Below are 11,814 nucleotides of genomic sequence, written 5' to 3'. Positions count from 1 at the left end.
TCACTCGGTAGAAACTAACTCCTTCGATTCACTTGGTAAGCACTGAATACTTCTTTTACCTTTCTGTCTTGGTAACTACTAAAAGCTTCATTTACCTTCCTGACTCGGTAAACACTAAATCCTTCGTTTACCTTTCTGACTCGATAAACACTAAAACCTTCATTTACCTTTCTGACTCGGTAAACACTAAAACCTTTGTTTACCTTTCTGACTCGGTAAACACTAAAACCTTCATTTACCTTCCTGACTCGATAAACACTAAAACCTTCGTTTACCTTTCTGACTCAGTAAACACTGCTGAACATACTTGGTAACCAACGAATGCTCGGTATGAATTGTAAATTGAGTGATGAACTCGGTAAGCATTCAGAATCAAATAAGTGTTGTAACTAATGACAAATGTATCATTATTCCAACAGATCGAAGGTCAATAAAGCACCGATTACTTCTAGATGTGAAGAATATTGTTATACATGTTAGAGGTATGTTCATAAGTCACAAGATTGTAGATCTAAGAAAAGACCAATTAGACACCTAAAGGTCAAGACAAAGAACCTAAACAAGGTAATACCATAAATTGAGATTATAATACTCATGTAAATTATCAATATTTTGGAAAGTATGGACACATTGCAGCGAACTATGCTAGGATACATCTCAGAGGAAGATTTTCTACCTAAAGAAAGTTTGGACCAATATGTTTCAATTGTCAAAAGGTTGGCCATCTAAGAAAGGACTGTATGAACTGAGAAACAACACCAAATGTTGAGGTGGACGATGGAAAGGAAAAGGCCAATATTGAAGAAGTAAGGAATGAAATGAATCAAACAATGAAAAAGAAGTCAGATGAAGGCAATAGTGCAAATAGAAAAGTTATGATCAGGTGATTCCCCCATCTCCAACTAAATAATAAGGTATGCATGGAACTATGTTTCAAATTGATATATCATACATTAGTTCCTAATACTAGATATGCATGTAAGTCCAAATCAACATAATGATAGATGTATAAGGACATAAGTTAATGTTTGAGTTGAGATGACTTTTGGTACCAAGTTGAAAATTAAGTAGGAACCCAATGCCATTTTTGCATGTCAGTATGAACCAAGTCATGATACTGACCAAGCAAAGTTGCAAAGCTTGTATACTGAGTTTCATTAAGTAACCCAAGATAGTTTTTATGAACCTTTCATACACCTAATAATCATACAAAGAATTTAATGGAGACTGATTTTGACTATCTAAACCTATTTAGTGGATTTTGAAGCTCATTTCTACTCACCAAGTATTCAAATTTATAGAGTGAATAATTCAAGAAATTTGCAAAGTGATTTGTGTGAATTTGCAAAGAGATTCAAGCGTGTGTTGTCATATTAATGATTAAGTTGTGCAAATTTATTTGAGCCAAGTTGTGAAATTTTTTTAATTTGAGACCCTAAATTATGAAAATGACATCATCAGCATCTCCTAGTGAGAAGAAGGAGGCATTAAAGGATAGAAATGCATAGATTGTTCGAAATTATGCATTCCGTACACCTAAGTTCAAGGCATATCCATATATTGCATTGGTAGGAGATTCTTCAAGAGAATTATTTGCAATTCCACCAAGAGTAATTATGGTACACAATGTTAGATCATGTTATATGTGTAAGATCTAGAGATAGGTGACTTTGAGTTGAGGAATGCTTATGATAAGTTATGTAACAATAGGAGATTGAGAGATAGGAACAAGGTCATGGTTGAGAAAAGGTTAATATGTGCTCTAGAATTTCCAAAGCTATTCAAAATTTGAATGGATAAAGATTGTGCTAAGCTAAATAGATGACATGAAATTATGGTTGGAGAACGGATCAATCAAGATCACAAAGGTTATTATTCATCACGTGAATGGATACCCTACTTTAGACAAAGTGAAGACCGTTTGATGTCAAAAAAGGTATGTGATTGAAAGAAACATGGAGAAAAAATGGAATAACCTAGGTATGTTGATCAACACTATTGATGATGTTGTGATTGAGTTTATAGCTTAGGTTGATGCTCACAAGATTTATTAGTCATGATGACTAAACAGTGTACCATGTGTAGCTATTGATATGGGGTATAAACATGTCAAGAAGGACCACAACTGGCCAAGTTACAGTTGATCCAACTAGCAGAGAACCTTGGAGTGATAAGGAAGGCTAAGAACACATCATGTAAGTTTGGTTCTCTTATTGTATCCATATTTTTCTTTGTACATAATTTGTTTTCTATTGTTGGAGAAGTAGTTTAGGACAAATAGAGACCAGTTACTAAGAAAATAAAAGAATTCATTAATTAGATAGGTAAAAACTTTGAAATCATAATGGATGGTTATTTTGACGATTTCAAGAAAAATATGAAGAATAGATTTAGAACCCATAAGTTGGTTGTGGAAAAATACTATGATGATCACATATATTTTCATTTAGATCTGGATTACACAAATGTTCAAGTTGCAATACCTAGAGTGGCATGGCTAAGACCTCTACATTATGAGGTAAATATTTATGAAGTGACAATTGTTATCATAGCACTGTTAGGTGAGAAAATTGATAAGACCTTTGAACCCTTCAACACATTTGAAACTACTAAAATCAAAATGATAATGCAAAAAAAGGAAGAAGATGATCCAGGATTTGGAAGGTAAACATGGAGAGGCACCACTACAGATTATTGAAGAAAAAGATGAAGATCTCAATAGTGATGAAGTTGATGATGAAGAAGGAGAAGGTAAAGGAAAATAAGTAGTTATTTTCGAGTCCAAGGCAGTGAAGGGAAAATAAATTTTTGTGGTTGAGCCTAAGGTAAAGAGAAGCTTGAAGAAATTTTTAGTCAAGCCCACTACCACACCATAGAGGATCACAAGGTAGAGTTCCAAGGAAGCAATTCATGTAGTTGTTGAACTAGTAAATAAAGGAACTATTAAAATCACAACGCCAATCAAGAGTAAAACTCCTAAGAAGAATAAATCAAATGCAATAGGGGCCGAGCAATGCCTACAAAAAAAACTAAGAAGAACATTACTTGTTTACCCTAATGATGAGGAGGAAGATGACGTTGAACAAACTGATTCTGATGACTTGAGTCAATTCCAAATAATCCCAAGGAAAGAACCTCAAGATATTGATAAGGTGTTTGAAAATTTGAGAAGTTTAGCAGGTCTAGAAGGATTTTAGTACATTAAATATGAAGCCTTAGAAAAGGTAGATAAAGAAAAAGTAAAACAAGTTGTTATTGACATAATGGTGAATTTTAAGTATACACCAATAGAGCTAGGTCATGAATTACAAGAAGAATTGTATAATAAGGTAGATGCAAAGTGGAAATGGGCCTTAACCATTGAAAGATAAATGAGAGATGCTACATTAGCCCAAGTGATGCCTAATTTAGGTAAACATCATGTATGTCAATAGCCATGAAAGATTATGCTACAAAGTGTGTGCCAAAGAGAAGGGCATACACAATTTTGAGAAATAAAATTGAAGAGGTTGTATAGGAAAGTAAAATAGTATGGAAAAAAAAATTTGGTCTCATGCCTATAGATGAAGAGAAAGAAGAAAAGGAAGAGAAGGAGGTAGGAGAAGTTGAGTTAGACAAAAAGAAAGACATCTTTGACAATGCCCAACAATTAGTTGAGACAATTCACAAGATGGTGTAAGAGAGTGAGAAGCAAACAAAAGTAGTGACCTTTGAAGATGAAACCCTAGATAATACATTTCCAGGTGTGACTACTTGTTGATCAAGAGTCAAAGAGGATTGTGTCTGTCAAGCCAAGAAAGAAGAAACAAGTTCCTAATAAATTAAAGATGCATTGATGGAAACCAATCTAGTGATTGTATAGATGAAGGAATATCCAAAGATTGGTGAGAAGAAATAATCTCAATAGGTAACAGTTAGTCTATCTAATTCATACCTCTACAATTACTATTGATACATTTGTGCAAATGCCAAGAGAGGCAAAAGATGTTGTTGGCAAGCAATAGGGTGATCTGATAAATGAAAAGATTAGACAAATGTTGCCAGCAAAGGCACCCAAGATGAGGATAAGGAGCAAGAGAGCCAAAATGCACAAGTAGAGCAATCTACTACTAGTAGTGAAAGGCCAAATGTCTCAGGACCTCAGATTGAGGGTGGAAAGGACATAATGCAACCGAGTTCAACTGGTGAACTCACATTGAATGAGGAGTAGAAACAAGGTGTCAAGGGCACATAGGAAATAGTTCAAAGATCGAGTCAAGAGCTCCAAAGACAAACCTTGCAAGTATCTATGCCGAGCTCCACCACTCCAAGTAAAAGGACTAAGAGGAAGAAAGTCTAGTCCCCTATTCCGTTTCAAGCTAAGCCTGTTACACTTGAAGAGAATAGTATTATACCAGATTGGGACAAGTCAACATTGACTGAAGAACAAATGAAAATTTTGAGTGAATTATTTGTGAGGAAAGCAAAACAAGCTTGGTTAAGAAGAGATCACTAGTATAAAGAAGCACAAAAGCAAGTACTATATGATATAAAAGATATATTTCTTAATTCTTTTGTTATTGATAATTTGGATCAAAATGCTCCTATTGTTGAACATTTTATTAACATTGTAGAGTAAATACATGACCATGATGTGGATGCCAATGAAAAATTGGTGCAATGGTTAGAGAAGAAGTTTCTAAAGAAAGTAATGGAAAAGGTAGCAGTAGAGATTGTTGAAAGACATGTTGAGCTTTCTAAATGTATGACCAATTTGGAACAAGTTTCAAATAATGTAAATATAATGTTTAGAAAATTTGTGTGATAGCTCAGCTTACACAAAAGATATTAGAGAGAAGTTGGATCAGCTAGAGGCTTACTTGCAATATAGTGCAAATAAACTATCATGAGATGTCTAAGATAAATTTTCAATACACCAAGCTTATAGAATTGACTATTGAATATAGCAAGATTAGAGAAAAATTGATATTGATACAAGCCATGATGACACCTCACCTTGAGGTTATGCAATTGCATTTGAAGAATGCAAAGGAATTAGTCTGTGTTGATCCAAATTTGTCATTTGTTGATAGTCTAGTGGATCTTGCAGTAAAACTAAAGCTAGAGATTTAGGCAATTGATTCCATAAGGACTAAATTGGGATAATACTTTGAGTAGAATTTCACAAATTCACAAACCATTTTTGGATAAGTTTGGTTTGACATCCCCACTCTAGCAGACGTAGGTGACAAAAACAAGGGGGAAATGAGAAGGAAACAAGGGATATATGAAGGTAACAAAGGAGGATAGAGTGGGGATTCTCTTATCGATTAGAAATTTTGAAGTTTTGTAGTTTTGAAAATGTATATACCGAATGCAAAGTCAGAACATGTATAGTGTATATTGAGTGAAGGTATGGAATATACTCAAAGGGGGAGTACTTTTGTTTTAATTTTGCATTGAACATTTTTGAAAGTTCATTATGAAGTATATTTACTACTAATTTCAAAGGGGGAGATTGTTAATCCCTAAGTCATGTTGCCTATTAGTGTCAAACACTTAGTCATTCACAAGGAATGATTATTCAATTATCACTACAACCAAGTTATCCTATATAAGTCGAGCTAAGGAGTGAAGACTTGTAAATATTCTGTCATATGCTGAGTAGTAGTTATTATCAAGCAAGTTATTGGTCATCAAGTCCTCTAGTGACTGTCAAGTTTGTTAGGGATAGTAGTTGTTGTTGAGTGATATAGAGGCAAAGTTATCCAGTTCATGTCGAGCACAGTTAAGGCCGAGGGACAACATGAAGAAATAATTTTTGTCACGTGTTAGTGTGATGTAAGTGCCAAGTAACATCTAGTTTAACATATTTGTTTGGAATTGCACTAATTCTTATGCTAACCATTTTTGTCAAGGTGGAAGTGCATTTTGAAAATCGAGGAGTTAATTAAAGAGGTGATTACATGTTCAAAGGAAGATCATTAATCCCTAATTAATGGAATCCACCAATTAGGAAAATGCAAGTACTAAGCAGCAAAAGGATTGATTCTAGATCATTGATTTGGATCTAGAAGGTTCACCTAGACATCTATTGAAGGAGGGTCTATGACCTAGTTCGATGCATGAGTGTTTCTTCATTCACGATGCAATTCAGTCAATTTAACTTGAACATACATGATTTTCAACATTTCATGATTGTAAAAAAATCAAATCAACATTACATTGTCAGAGTCTAACTCATTTAAGTGCCCATTGAATACCATACTTATCATTACTCTAACTCGTCATACTTTCTTCACATCCTTTTCATCAATCAAATGATATGAGACTCTATTGAATTAGCATAATGTCTTACCAATTAAGACTTGACATCAAGGACAATATAACAATTGATGTTACTCTACCACATACATTAACAACATTATCAATTGGGGCTAACAATACGATATGCATTTTAGTTTATTCTTTAGATGTTGCCCAAGGAGACTGAATTCTTACAGAACATAATAGTACCTTGTGGTCTCTGAGTGTCATAACAATTATCAACTATTATCATTATTGTTGTTATTATTTTCATATCACCATTATTGTCTTCATACTTTTATTATCTTGAACCAACCAAACATACTATGTTCTTTTCTTGTGCATGTGCTAACAAATTTCAGAAGAATCCATTATCATACAAGATTTCAAAGATAGGAGGACAATGGAATTGAGCATTTCATGAAGACATTTTTGTGTATCTGCCTTTATTTTCATTATTGCACATTTTCATAGAAAAGTGTTCCATTCATATAGTGTTGGTTTCTTTTGTGAATTTAATGCTTGTGGTTGAGCTTAATTAGGTTGTCAATAGGCAATCACCATTATTGCCACTTATATATATTGTTCTAGCTTCTAAATAATTACAATAGCCATTGTCAGGATTGTTAATGTAAGAGTTGAAAAGTACTCATTTTATAGTGTCATCTAAAATATATTCTCGAATGCCTCATTATCTATTTGATTTGACAACAAAAACAATTGTTGATCCAATACCTATACATCAATGTCCTAATAATTGTTTATCATTAGTAACAATAAAATGCACAACCAATGTCAGTGGACCCTTTGTATTTTTTTATGAAGAGCCTCCATGGAATCTTTTCAGCTACCTGATATGCGAGCATGAGCCTTACGTCTAAACCTCTTTGGCTAAGAACCAAGGACTAAGGGGTATCAATTCTTCCAAATTTGTGAAGTTAATGCTTGTGGTTGAGCTTCATTAGGTTATCAATAAGCAATCACTATCATCCCCACTTATATCTATAGTTCTAGTTCCTGGATAATTAAGATAAACATAGTTGAACCTGTTAATGTAAGGCTTGAAAAGTAGTCATTTCATAGTATCATCTAAATTATATTCTTGAACACCACACTATCTATTTGATTTGACAACCAAAAAATTTGTTGATCCAATACCTATACATCAATGTCCTAATGTTTGTATACCATTAGTAACAATAAAATGCACAACTAATATCAGAGGGCTTTTGATTATTTTTTATGAAGGTCCTCCACAAAATCTTTTTAGCTCCCTGATTCGCAAGCATGAGCCTCATGTCTGAATCTCTTCGCATAAGAGCCATGGACTAAGGAGTATCCATCTTTTTAGCTACCTGATTCGTGAGCACGAGCCTGACGTCTGAACCTCTTCACTTAAGAGCCAAGAACTAAGGAACCCAGTATCTATTCCTCCAAATTTGTGAAGTTGAAAAGTTCTTAATGAACCCATCAAGAGGAGTATCCATTCCACCAAATTTGTGAAGTTAAAAAGTTCTTAATGAACCTATCAAGAAGAATATCCATTCCACCAAATTTGTGAAGTTAAAAGATTCTTAATGAACCCACCAAAATAAGAAATGAAACGAAGATCTTGCCACATGCTAATTACTAGGCGTACCAAATGTTAGATCTTCACAACATACTCTCATATCCCCTGCCATTCACATTGGACAAGTTAACCTGTCTGCAGCTCGTCGTCCTCTCATTCAACAAGCTCACAGAAAACATCCCTCCCTTATTTGAAAATCTCGGTTGTCAGAAGATGCTCATGCTAAATACAATCGACTTAAATGGCATTGTCCTCTCTGAGATGAGCCACTGTAGCAGTCTGCAGCCCCTGAATTTGAGCAAGAAAATCGATTCACAGGTCGCATTCCTGTAGATATCGGGAATCTACAAGAACTCGAATTACTTGACTTGTCTCATTCCCCTGCAGTTCTCGGGACTCTCAAAACTGTTATGCTTAGATATGTCACACGACATGCTCTCTCTCGGAACTTGTTTTTATTTGGCAGCTAAAAAATCTAGCATCCCCGAATGTTTCATTCAATAACTTATATGGGCCACTCCCAGGTACGATTTTCTTCAGAAATCCGCCTGCAGGTGCTCTGTATGTCAGGAATCCCCTGTTTTTCCCCCGAGTTTTGAAATGGATTCTCCAGTGGGGACAGAATGTGAGGGTGTTAATGAGCATCCCGCCATTAATGCTCGTATTGGGTCTTTTCCTCGTGTTAAAAGGAAACGGGACTAGAAGACGCAGAGGAATCAGAGGCCATGTGGGCATGGCAGAAACTCAGTTTCTCCGTGGGAGAAGTCATTGATATGCTCTCATCGACACAAATGTCATCGGAAAATTGGATCATACAGATTCTTCGTAAGCAAGAATATATTAGAAATCACTTTCATACTAGAAGTAAATTATAGAAGATCAAGAGCTAAAACTAGGATCCTTATATCAATTTTTGACCTGTATAAATTCTTTGTAAGCAAACATATTAGAAACCACCTCCAAATTAGAAGTCAATTATAGAAAGCTTGAATTTGGAATTTCACTCCCTAATGAGGGATTGTACTTAGGTTTCCATAATGAGAACCTAATAGTTCGACCAACTAAGCTCAACCCTTTGTACACTTAATGTAGGTTCTTGCCAATAAAACCATAAGATTAAACTTGCCTTATTTCAGACAACCCCATTAACAATCACCCTAAGACTAACTATCCAATCTTTTTTGTTATAAGTGGGTCAACCACTCAATAAGCTTCAAATCCTCATAGTAGAGTATATCCTTCTTTGTTGAAATTTATGTTTTCTTAAATTGTTAATTGTTTACCAATATTCATTCCATTAGAGCATCAACATGAGAATTGAAATCAACCACATAAGAAACCAACTCCATACTCAAAACCAATTATGAAAGACCAAGAATCACAACTTAAAATTTCACATTAGATATCCCTTTGAAATTTGAATGTGGATTTCAAACTCAATGTTTCAACCAACTAAAGCTAACCACATACATTTTATCCTTCATATTTTTTTAAAGCAATACTTTTTATTTTGTTTGATATAGTATCATGTTTCAATTGTCACATATAGATAAACACAAACTAATACTATAGATAATGAAGTGTGATTCAAATCATTGATACAAAATGTATTTGAATCTAGATTCTACTTACACCTACAAACTAACAATTTCATATTATTGATATGCACAAAATATAGCTATACCATGAAGATATCAGAGAAGGCCATCCATGAACATCATACACTAAGGAAGGAATTAAGCTATGAAAAGGTAAGTCAACTTTGAGTATTTACCTCTTTTAGCCTAGGAATCCAAGCCTTAGCATCTAATGTTTAAGTTGTCCAAATAGAGAAGAGCAACATATACAGTTATAAAGTGACACTCCTAAAGGTAGTTACAAGAAAACAAACAATATTATGATTGATTTAGTTCACCAAGTTATGGCCAACCAATCACACAAATTTAGGAAATGCTACAAATACTTCTCTACAAAAGTTCCAACCTACAGGAGCTACCTACCATGAAAGATGTGGTTACAATGTTGAAGGAAATAAAACAAGAGCCCTGCAAATACTGTAAAATCGCTTCAAATGATCAACTGATGTTGACTACTATTCTACATTGAAATCATTGTCCTCCACATCTTTTTCCTTTCATAGCTAGCCACCAACCTCAACCAGCCACCCACATTCTCAATCATAAATTCAATTTCTGCTAAGGAACACATAATTACAATTGTTTTATTGTATTTTAATGTTGAATCATTTGCAAGAAATTGAATATAATAATGATGTCAGTTAATCTCAAGGTTTTTTATATATTTCTACATTAAATGTATATGTTCAAGTTATTAAATATTTATATGTTTTACTTTTAAGAGGTATATGACTCTGCTATGTATGCCAATTTGTTGAGAGTTGTTGTCTCATTGTCTAGTACTATAATGATAGATTCGCATTCAACATGTATTTCATAGCACCTCATCTTTGAAATTAATTTTTTCCTACGAGACTTTGGGAATATATGAATACAAAATTTTCTCTATTTTATTATAATATTGTATAATTTTTAAGGAATTGAATAAAAATGATGATTTTATATTTAATCACATTCACAACCAATATCATTTGCCTAATTTTAATTCTATATGTATTTCTAGATAAAATGTTTTTGTTTTTGTTTCAATAGGCCCTAATATTGTTTATATGTTATTACAAAATTTTGTATATTTTTATTTCTATTAGAGTCATATGGCTGATCCCACAATAGTGGGTTACACTTTTACCCATGAAGAAAAAATGGGGGTTCTAAAAAGAAATTGGCAAGTGGCTTTGTTTCAAATATAGGGTTCAAATGAAGGTACTTTTAGCATTCATTAAAATGGCTCTTTTCAAATGAAGGCTTTATAACAAGGAGTTGTATATTTTAATATAAAGAGTTTTGTTTGAAGGGGGATTCATTCTAAATCCACTTTGTTTTAACCCAAAGGAATTTTTACTACCACTGCCCACCCACCCCCTATTAAGCATGCTAGTGTTAGCATGAATGTTGATGAATGGGGGGGTATGTTATCAGTGTTGGAGATATGATTGAGTGCTTATGTGTTGCACTCATCATAGCATTTTTCATTGATGTCAACATATTATTTTGTGAAGATTACCAAACTTGCAGATGAAGATGTTTTCAGCACAATTAGAGTATTATAAGTTGGGTTTTGCACTCATAGACATATTTAGTAATGTGTATAGATGCTATAGTTCTGTGCACAAAAAGAAATATGAAGATATGTTAGAGTTATGTGATATTTTATGGAGGTAGCTTTAAGAGAGAGTTTTCGGAAAGTGGGTACTAGTAAAACAACTATATCCTTTAGCAAATATGGATTTTGGTTAAGCGAGATTAGAAGATGGTTAGAGACAGGTTCAAGATGTTATGTTCAAGATAGAAAAATGAGACATGCAGCTTGAGATGACTTATGAAGTCTGTTCAACATGTTGTTTCCTTTGAGCTGATGATAAAATCATTATGGGAAGTGTTAATTACAATGCAATGTGTAATTTTTATAACGATGTAATATTATTCATTGTAAATTAGAAAAGCCTCAAGTCTAACTCAATTAGTTATTAGGATTTAGTATAAAGGAAATTTTGTTTCCTTGGTTGTAATCATCTGTGAGATCATTGTGTTATATGAACTTTGGATGTGAATTATGATTAGAATAGAGATTGATGTTGAGGATGTATTGTGACCTTCAAAGGAATTGTATTGGTAAAGGAATTATTGTTTAATTGATTCAAAACTTGGATATGTTATTCTAAACATTGTTTAGTGAAGAAATTTTGAGTCTATTTGAACAGTGAGTTCAATTGTCCTCTTTTCAACTCCAAACAGTGTTGGCACTACTACTAACAAGGTTGGAATCTCCTAACAAGGACTCAAAGTTTCCTAAAAAGGACTAATATGTATTGATCATATTTC

The sequence above is a fragment of the Cupressus sempervirens genome, chromosome 5 (genome assembly GCF_028749045.1).
Source record: "Cupressus sempervirens isolate cs-2001-9-10 chromosome 5, ASM2874904v1, whole genome shotgun sequence".
Taxonomy (NCBI): domain Eukaryota; kingdom Viridiplantae; phylum Streptophyta; class Pinopsida; order Cupressales; family Cupressaceae; genus Cupressus; species Cupressus sempervirens.
This window is presented reverse-complemented; position numbering follows the sequence as displayed.